Source organism: Eubalaena glacialis, chromosome 3, assembly GCF_028564815.1.
Source record: "Eubalaena glacialis isolate mEubGla1 chromosome 3, mEubGla1.1.hap2.+ XY, whole genome shotgun sequence".
Lineage (NCBI taxonomy): Eukaryota > Metazoa > Chordata > Mammalia > Artiodactyla > Balaenidae > Eubalaena > Eubalaena glacialis.
This window is the reverse complement of record NC_083718.1, coordinates 10,245,307-10,265,020: the sequence shown is the minus strand read 5'-3', so window position 1 is coordinate 10,265,020 and position 19,714 is coordinate 10,245,307. Positions and strand designations below refer to the sequence as shown.

Below are 19,714 nucleotides of genomic sequence, written 5' to 3'. Positions count from 1 at the left end.
ATCATCTACCATCTCCAGAGTTTTGCCTTTTCCAGATTGACATATGTTGGTATTATATAGTATGTAGCCTTTTTAGATTGGCTTCTTTCACCTCGTACTATGCATTTAAGGTTCCTCCATGTCTTTTTGTTTCTTGACAGCTCATTTCTCTTTATCACTGAATAATATTCCGTTGTATGAGTGTATTACAATTTGTTCATCATCTACTACAGGATATTCTAGCTGCTTCTAAGCTTTGGCAACTGTGAGTAAAACTGCTATTAATATCTGTGTGCAGGTTCTTGTGTGGCCACAAGTTTTCAACTCATTTGAGTAAATATTAGGGAATGCAATTGCTAGAACATGTGATAAAATTTATGTTTACGTTTTTAAGAAATAGCCGAACTATCTCCCAAGTGGCTATACCAAAATCATCTCATTAGAGTTTCTTTGATTTAAGAGTGTCCAGTATTATTTTATGCCCCATATGCTTCATGTTTTTTTCAACACTCATCTGTATAACATTACATTCCATATTAATTTGTGTATCTGTTGTCTCTTTCCCTGGGAAGGGATTCATGAAAGAAGACAGTTTTGTTCACTGCTCTATCTGCACTTCATATATTAGTGCCAGTGAGTCACAGAGCAGGTACTCCCTAAATAGTTATAGAATGAGTGATTGAAAGACTTGCAGGGAATCATTTTTAAATATTTTGAAAACTTGTATAAATATACAAAAGTTAAAAGTACAACGAATCTCCATTTACCCACTGCAGACTTGAAGAATTGTCAACATTTTGAAGAGTCATTAAATATAGCACATCTATTATTTTAATGACAGTTCATTTTATCAACTTCTTTTAATGTGAGCAAATGGTCTGTAGAACAGACAGAAAATATCATGTGGCAAAAAGGCCTACACTGCATTAATATAACAAATCTATATAAACAAAATAATGAGTTATTATAAAGCACCATATGTAAGTATACTAAAGCATTCTTACATACTCCCATGTCAACAACAAATAAAACAGCAGATTAAACACAGTTCAAAAAATTTCTCCTGACTTGCTGTTCTTCATTGTACACATTTATTTATTCTACTTCCTTTGGGCAGTACTTTTATCTTCATCCTTTTCAATTTCTCATATCTCTGTGGCATTCTGTTCAAAGGCCTCCTGGAACCTGCATCTTTGGGGCTATTTCTGCCTAAACAGTTTGACCTTTAGTTCCCAGCTTTTTAAGTTTATCTTATCAGCTAAGCTTGTGCCTCACTGCTGAGTTATGAAACCCTTTCATAATCGGTCTAGAGACTATCAATTTTCTACACTCATGCCCTCTCATGTTTTAAAACATTTTCGCAGCTTTAAAATATAATGCACAGAAAGAATATATAAATGGTACTCTTTTTGTACCTGTGTGGTCATGGAAGTGTTTCAAGAATGAACTTACCGACTACAGTGCCTTTTATTTGTTTACAAAATTATGTTGAAATAATGACTGAATATTTTAGTCAGACATCCTTACCCATTCTTTCTGAATGATGTTCAACTCAGAGACCCTAGTAATTGCTTTAGTCAACAAATATTTATTTAATTTCCATTTGTGCCAAGCATTATTCTAAGTAACAGAGATACAATGGTACAAAGGGCAAATAAGGTCCTTGTCTCATATTATAGCAGACTACTGTATAATTTCACCAAAGTTAAGTAATGAGCTTCAACAGCTTGTCCTCTTACCTAAAAGACTAGCCACATATTTCTTAAGATATTTTGTTTGGCCATTCAATTGTGTATGAATGAAGGAAAGGGCAAGTTCTTTCTTCTTTACATATCAAATTGCTATCATTTATTGCAGGCCATAAAGGAGTATTATTAGGAAATCCACATCAGACTATTTTCTTTAGTCTAAAACAGTCAATTAGATTGGTATTCAAGAACTCAGGTTTGAGTTGGGAAAAAAAAAAAAAAAGAAAAGAAAAAACAACTAAGCACCATAGATTTTCTAGTCATTGCAATAAGGCAAGAAAAAGAAACAAAAGCTATACAGACTAGAAAGGAAAGCAGAATGTTTTTATTTGCATATGGTAAGACTGTGCTGATAGACCATCCTAAGGAATTTATAAAGAGTTACTGGAACTAATATGTGAATTTAAAGAGGTTCCAAATTATGAAGTATACACAAAATAATTATATTTCTATAGATTAATCAAAAACTGTTGAAAATTAAAATTTAAAATGCCAAAAACATGGAATAATTACAAGTAGATTTAACCAGCTAACCATAGGTTCAAGATCTGTAAAAAAAACAAACAAAAAAAAAACTACAAAATATTGCTAGAAGAAAGAAATTTTAAAGCCTATATTAAATGGAGAAATACCCCATGTTCATGAATTGGAAGACTAAATATTGTTAAGGTATCAAGTCTCCCAAGGCTGACCCATATATTCGGTGCAATGTGGAGCATAATTCCAACAGGGATTTTTTTGAGGGGAGGAAGTATAAATTGACAATCTGATTCTAAAGTGCATATAGAAATGCAAAGAACAAGAATAGCCAAAACAACTCTTAAAAGAAGAATAGAGTTGGAAAACTTTTACCATCTGATTTGAACTCATTATAAAAGTACAATAATCAAGCCAGTGTAGTATTGGTGTTAAAGACAGACATACGTATCAATGGAACAAAATAAGAGCATCCAGAATTAGATCCACATGTATATGGTCAGTTGTTTTTTGACACGGGTGCCAAGGCAACTCCATGGTAAAGGACAGTCTTTTCCATGTTTCAAAGGTGCTGAACAACTGTTTATCCATATGAAAAAAAGAGACCTCAATCCTTATCTTGAAATTAAACACAGATATTACCCAAAAATGGATCACAGACCTAAATAAAAAGCTAAAACTGTAGAACTTCTAGGATAGTGGTTCTCAACAGGGGCCAATTTTGCCCCTGCCCCCTGATAGATATTTGACAATGTCTAGAGAAAATCCAACTTAGAATATCTGGCCCAAAATGTCAGTGAGGCTGAGGTTGAGAATCTCTGTTCTGGAAAGAAAAATAATAGAAGAAAATATTTGAGATCTTAGGCATAGGAAATGATTTCTTAAATGTCACACATAGAAGATGAATCATTATACAAAAAATAATGAATAGGATTTCATCAAAATCAAACAATTCTGGTCTTTAAAAGACACTGCTAAGAAAATAAAAATAAAAGCCAAATAAGATTCATAGAAATCTTCACTCAAATATATCTATAAAAACAGATGTATCCTTCATATATAAATAACTTTTACAAATCAATGGACACAATATTTGAACAGATATTTCAAAAATAAAACATATGAATGGTCAATAAGCATATTAAAGTATGACTGATAATATTATCTATTAAAGAAATGTACATTAAAATCATAATGCAGTATCACTAGACACTCATCACAATATCTAAAATTTAAAAAAACTGACCATATGAATTATTGGTGAGGATATGCAGCAACTAGAATACTCACACTTTGCTGGTGGGATATAAAATAATGCAGCCACTTTGTGAAACAGTATATCAGTTTCTTATATGTTTAAGCAAACTTATTTTTACCATAAGACACCTAGTTATTTACACAAGGGAATTAAAAACATATGCCCACACAAAGACTTTACAAAAACATGAGTAACTCAAAACTAGAAACAACCAAACTGCCTATCAATAGGAGAATGGATAAATAGTTCTGGTATCATCCACACGATGATACTAATCAGCAATTAAGGAAAAAACTACTGATCCATATATCAGCATGGACGAATGTCAAAAATTTGTACCAAGTAAATACGGACTCTCAAAAGAATGTATAGTATATGAAAGTGTTGATATAAAGTCCTAGAAGAAAAACAAAATTTTAATAAAAGAAGGCAGGTCAGAACTTGCCTCATGCCAGGTTTTGAAGGAGGTTACTGTTTGTAAGAAAGAACTTTTTGGGATGACGGACATGTATTCACAGTAGAAGCAGGTGTCACATTTATCAAAACTAGTTTTACATTTTAAATGGGTATGTTTTACTGTATGTAAATAAGATCTCAATAAAATTCATTTTAAAACTCCTAGGCACTATAGATCAATCTTAGTTTTATATTAAAAATCACATGTTAATTTACCTATAATTATATTTGTTTATCTCCAATGACCATCTCATGACTTCTTACAGGTTCAGTTTTCCCCAATATGAGTATGATTTCCAAACATTTATATTGGACATAACCTCTTTTCAACTCTAGTCCCACTGTTCTGATTAAACAGTCTAAGAATGAGTATCTTTTTTTTTTTTAATCCTCCATACGATTACACTTTGGACAACATGACTCTTCCCTACCCATAGTTAAGGTGACCTAAACGGACAGTGAACCCCTTCTTTAGCAAAATTTGGAAATGAGATCTCAATCTTAGTATAGCTGGTCTAGCTAGAACTGTATTTCCTGGTTTTATTTTTTTTCTGAAATCTAGTAGTGTATCTATCCCTCACCTCCTTTTTTGTTTAAATATCCCTAGTGGCTTTACTTGTAACCAAACAGTCTTAATCTCTCCAGATAAGGTCAATGGTAGTAACCAGGCTACTCAGAGAACAATATCCAGGAAATGTTCAGAGAGGTTATGTTATGGCCTATATGAATACAAACCAGCACACTCAAGATGAAGGTCAAATTTATATGTCAAGAGTGATGCTGACAATATAAGGGAAACTTTTTTAGGCATTTAATTAGTTTTTAGCATGAGAAGATTACCAGAATTATTTTGTGTAAGTTTGTAAGTTAGTACATTTATAATCAGTATGACAACTATATATTTAATACATTTACATTTTGGCTTATGCATTTGTCCTTTTATATATTTTAAGGTGAATTTGTCCTCTTGACTCAATTGCTTCTGGATACAATAAGAAACCTTTGTGTACAAATAAGTTTGGGAATCAGCTCCTTGATAATGTTCACAATAAAACAGACTTACCCCTTGTGAGACCTTATCTTAGCTGTCTACTGTTATTCCTCTCCAAAAATATTTGTTTTGTTCCAACTTCAATAGAAAGACTTGTGGTTCTGTGATAGGTAGCTGGAATATATATGCTTCTGATCTTATTTGTTCTCTGTACTATATGCACAGAGAACATGCATATACTAGAACAGGTATAGTACATGCATTACAGTAGTGGTTTTAGGATTTATGGAAAAAATAATTTGAGCTTGGTACAAATTCCCACACCAGGGATCCTAGCAAGTGACAAACATGAAGCATCAAAATAATTTTATAAAGTTATTAATTCATTAATTTAAATCACACCTTGTTCTCAAAATAAATTGACAGCTTAAAAACACAAAATAATGTGTAACAAAGTAGAATAAATTATTAGTAGGTGAGAAATGAAAAAAAAATGTAGGAATATAAAGCATAGCCAAATAAGGGACAGATATAAATATGCATATCATAAAATCCTTTACTCTCACTATTGGGGGAATCTACAAACTGGATTCTGATTTCCAGCTGTCAGATAAAAAAGAGATCTTGATCAGATGCATGATTCACAGTGGCTGTGAAATAAATCTCAAATCACATCTTCAAAGGAAGACAATTATTTCCAAATTCCAGAACTAAAAAGCACCTTATTAGAAGGATACTCTAACAAAGAACACTGAAGTGAGTGTAATAGCATCCTTACACTAGGCCTCTTATTGCCTATTAGGAGGCTCTTTCTAAGGTGTTCCTCATTATCTTTATACCAAAGAGCAATGTACTAACTGCAAGCATATACTCGGAGACAAAGTAGAATACACATTCCTCAATCCACATTCTATAGAAACACTGAAAGATGATTAGTAAAAAGATATTAGGTAATGTTGACTTTGAAGAGGTAGTCCCTGATCAGTAAGAACTCAGTCTCCAAGTAATCTAGGTGCTTGTGGAAGCTTATGACTCTTGCTTTAACTGGCCGAATGTGGGGTACATGCTGCTTTTTCCCTGGAAACTTTGTGGGGCAATCAAGAAACAAGTTATCTCCAGTAGAGGTAAGGAAAGAAGTAGGGGAAGGAATCCCTGTGGAGGGTCTGACCCTTTGGGAAGCATATGCCTTCCAACACAAGCCACTTTACTTAGGGACTAATGGAGGCCAAATCCCTTTCAAACCTAACAGACCAAACAGAATCTCACAGATTCATTTTAAGTAACTGTAGGGGACTGGTGATAACAATATGACTCTATAACTTGATTTAAGATAATATCACAAATTTGTAATCTTATGAGCACTGAGTCATAAGTATTTATAATTTAATGGCCATGGAGTCCTAAGAAATAATTTTGCTAGGACAAAATTAAGTGTTATCTCTACTTAGAGAAAAGATTTTGATTATTTCATCACACTCATAAAAATTTTATTCTTAATCTATGTTTGCCTTGCAAACAGTTTTCAGATATCATTGGTTGTGTGTTAATTTTAATTGAATTTAAAATCTGTATATAATTGCCCTATATTGCTCACTTCTATTGCTCTCTTATTTTTCTCTTTTGTTAGTTATAAAATATAAATTGATACTCATTTCTAGTAATACATGTAATCACAGCAGGACCAATGAAAGTAGCCTATTAAATATCATCAGTCTTTATTACTGCAAATCATAAATACCATTGGATATATGATACTGCTTCCACAGGAAGCCATTCTAATATTTTCTGAACTACAGAGCTACTTGAGTTTATAAAACTGAGCCATATATTTCATAATACATAGTATTACATATAGCCATATGTCCATAATATAGCAGGTCATTTAAAAATCACCTTACCCTTAACCAACAATAGTCTTTATTTATTTAGGCATTACCTTCTAGTCTTTATATTATTCACTTCACAAAAAAAGAGGAGATAATTAAAATTAGGCGGTAAAATTTCTAAGAATAAAATAACATTTTTCTAGACTTGAATGCAAGTAGTATTTTAGACACAATTTAAATATAGAGACCAAGTGATTTAAATAAGAGTTAGGGCTAGATTCTATGGTTTTTAATTCCTAGTCCATTATTTCCTCTATTAAATATTCCTGTGCAATTTGCTTATTCATTCACTGATTCATTCCTTGTCAGTCAATTGTTTTCTCAAGTAACATTTATTGAGTACCTTCTATTTTTTTCCAAAAACTGTTGGGAACTTAATTGATGACCTATTAGAAATGCCAAATAAGTAAACAGGCAAGCACAATTGCTTCAACAAACACAGAGATTGTTGGGAGCAGTTAGGAGAACACTTGACCTACTTTGGACAGTACCCAGGATGATGGTATTTTCCCTCTGGTACGAAAGATGAAAACTTCATGTGATAGGAAAGGAGCAACTTGAATTTGGGAATAGGGAGAGGCAGGGAGAAGTTGGGATGTTTAGTACCTTGTAGGCAGAGAAATACATGGCAATACTGAAACATAAGAAGCTCAGTATGGATGGAGTAGAGATATATTTAATGAGGAATAATGCGGTATATGTCTGAAAAAAGTAAATAAAGGATAGATCAGTTGTTATTCAACTTTTATGTTTAGGTACATCCTAAAATTTTGAAAGGCTATGCACATTTTTAGATGGCCATCTAAAGCTTTTAATCAAATTGAAAAAGATACAAAGCAAAAATTTTCCAGTGTACATAATAAATGATATTTTAAAACAAAATAGTTACATCACGGTAGTACCTAATGGAATCTAAATACCAGGGTGAGTCATCCATCATCATCTATTTAGAAAATACATGAACAAGCTCTTCTTACAGGAAGTTAGGCATCATTCTATTTTTCTCCTTAAAGTTAGTTTTCAATTTTACTTTATTCACAGATTTTCTACTTAATATAATTTTTATGCTTCAAAGACTTCTATTGATCATCTACCACATTTTTCCGAAATAAATATGAAATCAATTAAAAATTATTTTAAATTGTTTCTTACTGTGATTATAAGGCTACTACATGAAATACAGTTTTTGGATATATATGTTATAATTATCACACAATTTATGAATATAGTATTTTACTGGATTTTTTAAAACAACTAATTTTACTAAAATTATTTTCATGTGATAAAGTTTTTCCAATTAATTCATTTTCTATAAATGAATTTTATTGAATGCTAGAATGAGATATAACAACAGCAATTCTATTAACCAATTAATAAAATTGGACACAGGGGCATTTTGCATATTCCAATTTATTCAAAAAATATGAGAAAATTAATATTTTGTTAAATTTTAATACAACTTTACCAACACAATAATTGTTGACAAAATGCCTTAATCTTATTAGGTGCTTTAAATATAATTTTGTCAACAACTTTGGAGCTGCATATTCAGTTCTTTCAACATATATATAATGTCTGACATATGAATTAATTATCAAAAGCAGTCCTCCTATAAATAAATTAGCCAAATCAGATTACTGTCAGACAAAGCCTAACCTCAATTTTTGATTCAAATATACGTTACAAGTTCTTCAGAATATTATAAAAGCCAGTGAGAAAAAAATTATGAAACACTCTTTTAAGGATCTGTTGCAAAAATCAATCAAATCAAGATTAAAACAATATGAAGATACTATTATTAATTCACTTGCCTTTATAAGAAGCCATAATAATATTTATTCTATATGTTATTTCTTATTGCTTATCTGTAACAAAGCAATGTAATATATAGCTAAAATCATGTTATTCACAATGTGAGAAGTTTGACAAAAAGGCATTGTATTTTTTTAATAAAAGTGTGAGTATACTGAAGTCTGTATACAATTTTAAAGAAAAATTAAATAGGAACCGTGTATAATGTTCATAATTAATTTCATTAATGTTATTATTATCATGACTAGACTTTCCCCATATGCTTAATAAAGCAGAAATGTATATACTCTTAAAAGTAACCCATCCAACATCTAATATATAACTTTATTTTTGATAATAGGTATAAGAAAATATTAATCATTTAAGTCTAATATTAATCACTTATTAAGGCTAATAAAATGATGACTGACTAATACTAAAACAAGATTTCATGATATGCTTGATAAAATAGGCTTTTAGCTGACTGTATCAGTGAGGGTTCAATACGGAAACAGAGGCTATAGAAGGAATATCAGAATAAGGAAATTAGGAATTAAACCTTACATGAATGTGGGAGGAGTATGGAAAATGAAGGTCTGGAAGAGAAGAGTCAGAAGATCAAGATGAGAGAAACTGTCACTAACCAGTCCTCCTGAAGCACTGAAGTGGGCAGCTCCAAGCTTGCTGGAAAATCCAAGAACCTGCGATGTCTGACTGCCTGAGTGATACTGGGAAGGGGCAACTGACGGAGACAGCCATGGAAGCTGCCATCTCAGGAAAACTGCTGCTTCTGTGCAGTAGCTCCCTGGGCTGCCGGGTCCAGGCACCTCGAGTTGGGCTAGGCTGCTGGTGGTCAGCGGAGCCAGCGGGGGAGATGCAGAGCAGAGGAGAGCAAGGACAAGGTGGGCCGTCTTTCTGTCACCTTGTCAGGCTGACAACTTTCCAAGAGCAATAGTGTCTCCTTCACTTCAGCCTTCACAATTGTGCACAGGTTCCTCTTTTGGCCACTCTTACACTTAAACATATCATGAAGGGATTTCCTGAAAACCTAGTTCCCAGCCTTACCGAAGTGGGTGTTCCACAATTCAGGACATTGACTACTTGTAAAATGCACACTGAGTTGACAAGAAACCATATTAACATTTTAGTCTGTGGATCTTCTCCAGTGTAACGTGAAAATTCTAGTAGTCCCTGAAAACATTCCAGTTATTTTGAAATATATCAATGTCAACGGCATGTACTTCTTGGTCTACTTGAAGGTACTTTCCTTTCCAATTAAGGGGCATGAATATATTCAAGATAAACTGCATACATATGATAGGTGAGAGAAAGGCCATTTTTTCATTTAATTTTTTGAAGCAAATACTCCTCTTGATTTGCCTCATCAAACTCTCCCCATAAGATCTCTGCCTTTTTTGCAAGTCAGTGGATGAAAGACGTAGGATCCTTAAAAGAATATTACCATCACTCTCCCTGCCCACACACTCTACGAGCACATGTGGTTTCAGAGCATCCAAACAATTGCCAAAACAACTCATTTCTAAGCTTATGATGCATAGTAATAAGCTTAATTGCTGTCACAGCAATATGTTTGAGATAAGAAGAGGCAGTAAGGCCTCTGATGGGAAAAAAATCTTCCATTTTTAGGTGCTCTAAAACATCTTATACAACTAAGGAATGCACCATGATAAAATTCTAGGTGAGTAAATTATATGCATCTTTTTCTATAAAGTAGGGAAAGAGAAATTATGACATGGAAGGTGAAAAAGAAAAATTTACATGAAGTTAGTAAAGAATACATATGGAATTTGAGGGTCAGGAAATTGACTTCTTTAAAACTATTAATACCACATACCTCATGAAAATCTTTTAAAGAATTGCAGGAAGAAAAGCAGAGTTCAAGAATCACACGTTATAGTTGAAGAATAAAGCAGTGTGTAGAAAGATGCACACTTTCTACCTTTTAAAAGGTGTTTGTCAGAAACATGAGAATCGGTTGGAAAGTCACATGGTGCCTACCTGATGTAGATTCCTGTAGTTTCTCTCTCTTCCTCTTCTTTTTCTTACCCTGGAAGAAGATAGGCACATTGTCACGTTATAGACTATACTGTGAACACATGGATGAATGTGATACAAAAGGACAGGCAGGTGGTCAACCAAGAGATCAAGATGCCTCATTATCTCTCTCTTTATCATCTGCACCTAGAAACAGAGCAAGAGAGAGACATTCTTATCTCTCTGTGACCTCTGTCTCTATAGCTTCATATTTAGTATCATCAGTACTGACGCTGGCAGTGGCCACACACACACACACACACACACCAGGATAATGATATCCTAGGGCTGTGGCCACTTCAAGGAAAGTTCGCTTAAGGAGGCACTCCTTTTACTGGACTGGCCAAAAAGTTCGTTCGGGTTCTTCCATAAGATCTTACAGAAAAACCTGAACGAACATTTTGGCCAACCCAATATTTTTCACCACAGTCAGAACCCACTTCTGGTAGTGTTCATGATAAATCGTCCTTACTGTGAATTCCACCATTTAATTAAAAGCCCATGATGTTAACTGAGACCCCTCAGCCCCCATGGCACAGGCATGACATAACTAAGGACAGCAGTAGAGGGTAAGAGAGAACCTGAGAAAACTCAAACGGTAATTTTAAAGACTTATTCCTGGCAGTTAAGGACCTTGCTTCCTAAAACAGACACAGTAACATGAATATGCTTGCAACTTTAAATACATTTCAAAATCATCTTAATCACACATTTACAATTTATAGTGGTCCCATTTATAGTTGTTTAATTTTCTGTTTTTCTTCATAATTACTTTCCCCTCAAAAATTAACTGTAATACGGCATAGACACAGTAGATATTTGTTTTATATGAATAGTAAATGACCAACCTGGATTAGGATGGTCTTTTCAAACAAGTGTAACAGAACATATATCACATCCACTATCTCTATCTTATGTCTGCTGTGATAATCATATTAACAAAAAATAAAACCATAAGATAAAAAAAAAAAAAGACTCACAAAAGAATTTCATTCTACTACTGAAATCTTTAAACCATTAAGGGTCTTATTGGAAAGATCATTTGAAAATTTTTGGATTATATCTTGAGACAATGGGTTTGTATGGACCCATTAATCAAGAGGTTGACAATATTATTCCACAGTGGGGAGAATGAAGCTGAGTGTTCAAATGCACAAGAATAGGGATGATTTAATAAGACATTTATGTAAACCAAAAGGAAAGATAATGGTGAAGGGAAGTGGAAGAGGAGAAAGAGTGGAATAAATACACATTACTGATGTGAAAGTTAAATAAGATTGGGTAGTTGATTTAATGTATCAATTAAGCGAAGTATCATAGGCAATTCCAAATTTCTGTCTTACGCAACTGAAAAAATAATGCCAGCTACTATTCACTCATATAGAAAACACAGAAAAATGACTGAGAAAATGCTAAGATAGAGACCACTGGGCTATGTGAAGTGGCATTTATAGTGGTCTCCGTCATCCAGCTGCATGATATTTGCAAGATTTCAGGGGAAAATATATGTCCCAGGCATAATACTGTAAAAATATGTTGAACAAAATGGTTGCCAAAGAAACGCTGAAGGACAAGCATCATCGGAAATCTGAAAGGGGTCTTTTTTTAAGTACAGGTTTTTGTTTTCAGTAAATTTGCCATAGAAACCAGAAAACTTACCAGTTATTTTCTAAGCATACCTTGGTTTGGAAACTATGGCACTGAGATAATCATGCAAACCAATTAAAGAGTGCCCTTCCTGGTGCAGCTGAAGCCTGCCTTCTCAGCCTTTGTTTACTAAATGGGAATTCCCCGTGATAAATCGCTGAGAAGACCTCTTAATACCTGGTGGAAATCAAGACAGGGTTTTTTCCCAGCTCAATGTGTAGTTCTGTCTCTCTTTGGATGGTCCATGTTGAAATTCAAAACATAATCAAGTTAGGCCAAGTTTTGCCTCTTTTTTGGAAAGTATTTCATAGAAAAAGTTGTCAAGATTCTATTTATTACGTCATATCCACACCACTACTTCAAATTTAATACTTCAATATGATTTTGTTGTAAACTGTATGTATCCTTAACTTGTCACTAATGTTTAGGATGGCTGCTACTGTGATTCTTGTAAATGACTGGGTCAAGCGCCATTGTCTCTTACTGGTGAGTGGAGATACCAGTGAATTTTATTATTGTTAAGACTTCAGATTATTTGGAAACTAGATTGACAACTAGTGGAAAACAGCAAAAGGTAATATATAGGGACTTCTTGTGCTACGCTATGTCCCGATTATTCCTAGTTCTTTCACAAAGAAAGTTCCATAGGCAGGTGAATATGCGGAGCTAGTGCTCAAAGGAATGGGTTAATATGTAGCTATAAATATGATTTCATGAAATATGAAATCCTGGAACTGCAAGAGAGCACTGCTGCAGACTGAGTGTCTGTGTTCCTCCCAAATTCATATTTTGAAATCCTAACCCTGAAAGTAACGATATGAGGAGTTGGGGCCTTTGGGAGGTGATTATGTCCTGAGGGTAGAGCCTTCATAAACAGGATTAGTGCCCTTATAGAAGAGACCCAGAGAAATCCCTTGCCCTTTCTGCCACGTGAGGACATAGAGAAAAGATAGCCATCTAGGAAGAGGGTTCTCACCAGACGCTAGGTCTGTCGGCACCTTGTTCCTGGACTTCCCAGCCTCCAGAACTGTGAGAAATAAATGTCTGTTGTTTATAAGCCACTCAGTTTATATTTTTACTACAGCAGCTCGATCAAGCTAAGACAGGCACCAAAGGAAGAAGTACAAGAGAAAGAGGGTAAAGAATGAAGCTCTAAAGAAGATATACTCTTAAGGAATGGGCAGGGGAGTGTACCCATGATATCCAGATATGCTGGAGGAAGACAAGGAGAACAGGATACGGTGAGAGGCAAAGAAGAAAGAGTCTTAGTAAGGTTTGCCTAATTTTAAAAAGAGCTGACCATCAATATATGATTGGATGTAGCAACTAAATGTGATCTATTATCTTGACTAGAGCATGTTCAGTGAAAATAGTGAGGGTATAAATCAGACTTCAGGTTTTTGATTTTAAGAACTAAAAGTAGAAATGTAAAAGCAGTTAGTGTGGACAACCCTGCAAAAACATTTGCACGTTTAACTTGGGAAGACACATAATAGTTAAACATATGGGCTATGGGCAGTTTGTTGCGGCAGTATTATTGTGGTTTTCTGATACAGAAAGTAAAACATGAGTTCTTTGAATAACATGCTGATGCAAAAGAGCCAGTGATGATAAAAATATTACATGTTCAGAGGAGGAAGCATAAATAAGGTGATGGGTTTCTGAGGAGGAACTAAAATCTTGAGAGAATTTGAAATTTTATATTTCACCCATGTGGCAGAATTATAACATGAGTTACTAATTTGTTATTCCCTCTCCCTGTCTCATGAGTGTCCCAGTGGCTACTTTCACCTCCTCCAGCCTGCAGCAGAAATTTTAAAAAGCCACAGGCCAAAAGGCTTTGGATGCATGCTTACAGTGTGAGTTTTTTTGTTTTGCCTTTTTTTTTCACAGCTATAAGATAGGATTGAGTCTGGAGGAAAGGAAAGGTAACCAGGACTTGAGAGAATGTTTTATATTGGGACTTCAGACCATTGAAGTGACTGAAAGAAAAATCTTTTTTTTTTCTTCTCAAATTCCTGGGAAAGGAGTATGAAGAACTCAGTGATTCTGAGCTGAGATCAAATATGAAACATGCTAATCTACCATCTGTGGACCATCCACCATCCAACAGGCTTAGACCCCTGGAACCTCCTGAATAATAGGGTCAGGGGAAATTGTGGGAAAACGCAATTAAGGAAAAACTTTGCCCTTGACGAAGGTGAAAGTATACAAAATCAGTTGGGCTATGAGCTACGGCAATGGTGAGACACACCATTACCCATGAGGAGACTCAAGCAAACGAGATCTAGCGTTAAGAGTGGAGACTACGCCGGATCACAGAAAAGGCAGAGTAAGAAAACCCTAGGATGCCCATAGAGTGTGGACATCAATATTTTTGAAAGAATCTAATATTTCAAATAGGGAACTAGAAGAATTTCTGCAGCGCTTAAGGCCTAGTTACGATTCAAGACCATGAAGTTGCGGGGACACTAACAGTAGTCCACAGCATGGTAGTGCAGGAGAGGAAAAGGGAGTATCGGCATAACTCAGTGTTGTGATACCCCACCTCTACTTGACCCAAGTGAGCCCTAAGTAGACTACTTCAATCATATTGGCCCACTCTTTTTGTATGAGAATGTCTTAGAGGAGGTCAGAGAGATGTGAAGGGACTGAGGGGATGCAGAGTGTCAGGCATCTGGGAATGTTTAATTTTTAAGAAGAGATAAACAAAAGAAAAATGATGCTTTTCTTTCTGCTCTCTTTAGTTGTATCTGCAGGTGATACCTAGAACTATAGCCACTGTTTTGTGAGTAGAAAAATACGCTGAAATTGACAAAGAAAAACGATAAATGTGGCCATATCTTTGATGAATCATTGAGCCACTGAATTAGTCAACCCTCCAGCCCCTTTTTCTTCAGACAGCCAGTTATGTGAGATAAGAGAGGCTCATTCTTCAAGCCACTTGGGCTTTTCATTTTCTAATAGAGGAAAACATCCTATAGAAGTCATTTTTCCAACACTTATTTTTACTATGGTTTCAAAACACTGTGACTAAAAACACTATTATGTAAGGAGATTAAAAAATCATCTCTGTGTATGATTTAAGCACTCAATGTTTTTCGAGAACTTTACTGTGAATTTATTAGCAACTCTTTCCAACAGAGGTATGATAAAGTCAATGTTCTCATAATTTTAACTACTAAGAAGCCAAGATGAAGAGAGATAAGTGGATGATTTAAAGTGGCGCAGCAAATCTGCGGAGTAATTTCCAACTCCGAGGCAAGAACTCTCACAACAGAACTGCCCTGTCTCTTTTTATTGCTCTGGTTCACCTCAGTGTTTATGGCTGTGCAGCAGACAATGTGTCGCCTCTCACAATTAGTAATTTGGGCTAAAATCAAAGAGGTGTTGAAATAACTTTTATAATTCACAGTGTTTCTATAGGATGAACACTCCGATGAATCAGCTGATGCCATGGTCTTGTGAGCTTAATGCCCCTGTTTAACATTTATATAGGATTCTGATTACAGGAACACACACCCCCTGCCCCCCACCCAGCACCACTGCTGACATGAGTTTAACCGTCCTGTGAGGGATTATTTCAGCTCTGATGAAATGACAAAGAATCCTGCTAATTGTAGAGGAATCTTAACATACTGTTAGCATTGTACTCTCTTAATACTTTCAGTGCGTTCATTTTTTAAAAATTCCAAAAGATTATGTTAATAATCTTTTTTATTTTTGTTAATATTGCATAAAAGCAGGTTAAACAATTCTATCCTTAGATTATTCCCTCATGAGGTTACATTATTTCTCTTTTTAGTTCCTCTCTAATATTTTGATATTGCTGTCATTTTATGACATTTTCTAGCCTTAGCTATGTTATTTTTTTTCTTGTGTGATTATGTTTATTTTTTAAAATTATGGAACCGAGCAGAACACTGCAGCCCCCTACCCCACACCCCAAGTACAAAACCAAGCAGCAGACTCAGTGTCTGATGCACGTTCCTGAGTCGTTTTACAGATACTATAACTGCCACCAGAGGGGAGGAAAAAAAAAAAAGCTAACTGTATGATGACCAGACTGCAGCCATGACACAAGCTGCTCCAACTTGAGCAATACTGAATCTATGGCTAGCACAGTTCCAAGAACTGACTCAAAAGAATGGGATTAACATTATTGCTCATAATAATCTATATCTTTGTGGGTATCAAAATAATTGTAGCTTGCTCTGCCCAGATACGTAAGTGGGCAACTGAAATTGTCAGCAAAGAGATGCTACAGACCCATGTTGACATCGTCCACTCTGAGAATTTCAGCCTGAAGAAGTTACAGAAGATGGATCTTAACCCCTAACCCTATAGAAATGGAATGATGTTTGACAGTGGGGAATTGAAAGCAGCTATTCTGCCCCTTTCCTGTTTGCCCATTTCTGTTTCCCTCTAACCTTCAAAGAACCTAATTATAGGAATGAGATCACTGAGCAATTTAACCTAACTCCTGATTTATGCTCTCCTGAATGCACACCATGCCTTGCCTAACCTGTTGATTCTTTTCCTAGATAAAAAGAAGAATGAAGAATTAAGTGGTTAAAAAAAATGACCAGTTCTACCCCCAACAGCTCCCCTTAGCAATCCTGCAGGCAGATCACTCAGGCAAGATAACATCTGAAGAGAGAGTCAGCCAGTCTGCTCGCAACGGAGAATGATGCAGAACCCAACCTCCTGCCTCGATGATTCACTGGGATTCTTTCCCCAACTCCATTTTTCCCTTTGAAAACTGTCATGGCTGAGCAGAATCATCAGAGTTGGTCTCTGGACACGAGTCCACCATCTCCCCAGATTGCCGGATTTTATGATTAAAGCACCTTTCCTTTCTACTGACACTTGCCTCTTGAATTATTGGCTTCTAAGCTCAAGCAGCTGAACCTGGGTTCAGTAATAATTATACCATTATAAAACTTAATAAAAATTTCTCATGTGAAATATTTTTCTTTAACATTTTACAACTTCATCAAATGCATACCACAAGAGATTGTTGTTGTTGCTGTTTAAATAGGGTGTTCTCATGATTTTAGTATTATACAAATTTAAGTTGAGACTACACGCAGAAATAAGTTTAGAAAATGGCCTTACAAAAGACTGGGAGGGAGCAGTGTTAAAAAAAAAAAAAGAAAAAAGCCCACCCAGGGCTGCTATGCAGTAATAAGAATCCATGCATGCTTTTCTTCAGGTAATCAGCTTTGGGACAGGTTTCATCACTGATCAATCCTTAGCTAGTGTAAATGGATTCAACTAAGTACTCAGTTTAAATCCAAATTATAAAATCTCTACTAGAAGTACTGCTAGTTGTCTTTGGTGGAGCTAATGGCAGACTCTGGGAGGGCTCACACCAAGGAGTACTTCCCATAACTTCTGCTGCCAGTTTCCTTGTCCTCATGGTGAGGCACAGCCATGCCCCGCCTCTGCAGGAGACCCTCCAACACTAGCAGGAGGGCAACAAGTCTCAAAGAGATTAATTGGACCTGAATCACACAGCTTCTGCAAGATGCCCTCAAGAAACAGGATATAGAGAAGCAAGAAAAACTACAATCCTGCAGCCTGTGGAACAAAAACCACATTCACAGACAGATAGACAAGATGAAAAGGCAGAGGGCTATGTACCAGATGAAGGAACAAGATAAAACCCCAGAAAAACAACTAAATGAAGTGGAGATATGGATGGATTAAATGCTCCAACCAAAAGACACAGGCTTGCTGAATGGATACAAAAACAAGACCCATATATATGCTGTCTACAAGAGATGCACTTCAGACCTAGGGACACATACAGACTGAAAGTGAGGGGATGGAAAAAGATATTCCATGCCAATGGAAATCAAAAGAAAGCTGGAGTAGCTATACTCATATCAGATAGAATAGACTTTAAAATAAAGAATGTTACAAGAGACAAGGAAGGACAATACATAATGATCAAGGGATCAATCCAAGAAGAAGATATAACAATTATAAATATATACGCACCCAACATAGGAGCACCTCAATACGTAAGGCAACTGCTAACAACTATAAAAGAGAAAATCGACAGTAACACAGTAATAGTGGGGGACTTTAACACCTCACTTACACCAGTGGACAGATCATCCAAAATAAAAATAAATAAGGAAACAGAAGCTTTAAATGATACAATAGACCAGATAGATTTAATTGATATTTATAGGACATTCCATCCAAGAACAGCAGATTACACTTTCTTCTCAAGTGCGCATGGAACATTCTCCAGGATAGATCACATCTTGGGTCACAAATCAAGCCTCAGTAAATTTAAGAAAATTGAAATCATATCAAGCATCTTTTCTGACAACAACGCTATGAGATTAGAAATGAATTACAGGGAAAAAAACATAAAAAAAACCCACAAACACATGGAGGCTAAACAATACGTTACTAAATAACCAAGAGATCACTGAAGAAATCAAAGAGGAAATCAAAAAATACCTAGAGACAAATGACAATGAAAACATGACGATCCAAAACCTATGGGATGCAGCAAAAGCAGTTCTAAGAGGGAAGTTTATAGCTATACAAGCCTACCTCAAGAAACAAGAAAAGTCTCAAATAAACAATCTAACCATACACCAAAGGAACTAGAGAAAGAAGAACAAACAAAACCCAAAGTTAGTAGAAGGAAAGAAATTGAAAAACAAAAACCATATGATCATCTCAATAGATACAGAAAAAGCTTTTGACAAATTTCAACACCCATTTATAATAAAAACCCTCCAGAAAGTGGGCATAGAGGGAACCTACCTCAACATAATAAAGGCCATATACGACAAACCCACAGCAAACATCATTCTCAATGGTGAAAAAGTGAAAGCATTTCCTCTAAGATCAGGAACAAGACAAGGATGTCCACTCTCACCACTATTATTCAACATAGTTTTGGAAGTCCTAGCCACGGCAATCAGAGAAGAAAAAAGAAATAAAAGGAATACAAATTGGAAAAGAAGAAGTAAAACTGTCACTGTTTGCAGATGACATGATGCTATACATAGAGAATCCTAAAAATGCCACCAGAAAACTACTAGAGCTAATCAATGAATTTGGTAAAGTTGCAGGATACAAAATTAATGCACAGAAATCTCTTGCATTCCTATACACTAATGAAAAATCTGAAAGAGAAATTATGGAAACACTCCCATTTACCATTGCAACAAAAAGAATAAAATACCTAGGAATAAACCTACCTAGGGAGACAAAAGACCTGTATGCAGAAAACTATAAGACACTGATGAAAGAAATTAAAGATGATACCAACAGATGGAGAGATATACCATGTTCTCGGATTGGAAGAATCAACATTGTGAAAATGACTATACTACCCAAAGCAATCTACAGATTCAATGCAATCCCTATCAAATTACCAATGGCATTTTTTACG

At 35.2% G+C, this 19,714-nt stretch overlaps 1 pseudogene; it reads left to right on the top strand.

Moving 5' to 3' along the window:
• Positions 1–9,292: 9,292 nt before the first annotated feature.
• The window catches only part of LOC133086902 (BCL2/adenovirus E1B 19 kDa protein-interacting protein 3-like), a 104,109-nt pseudogene continuing 93,687 nt past the window's right edge, over positions 9,293–19,714 (top strand).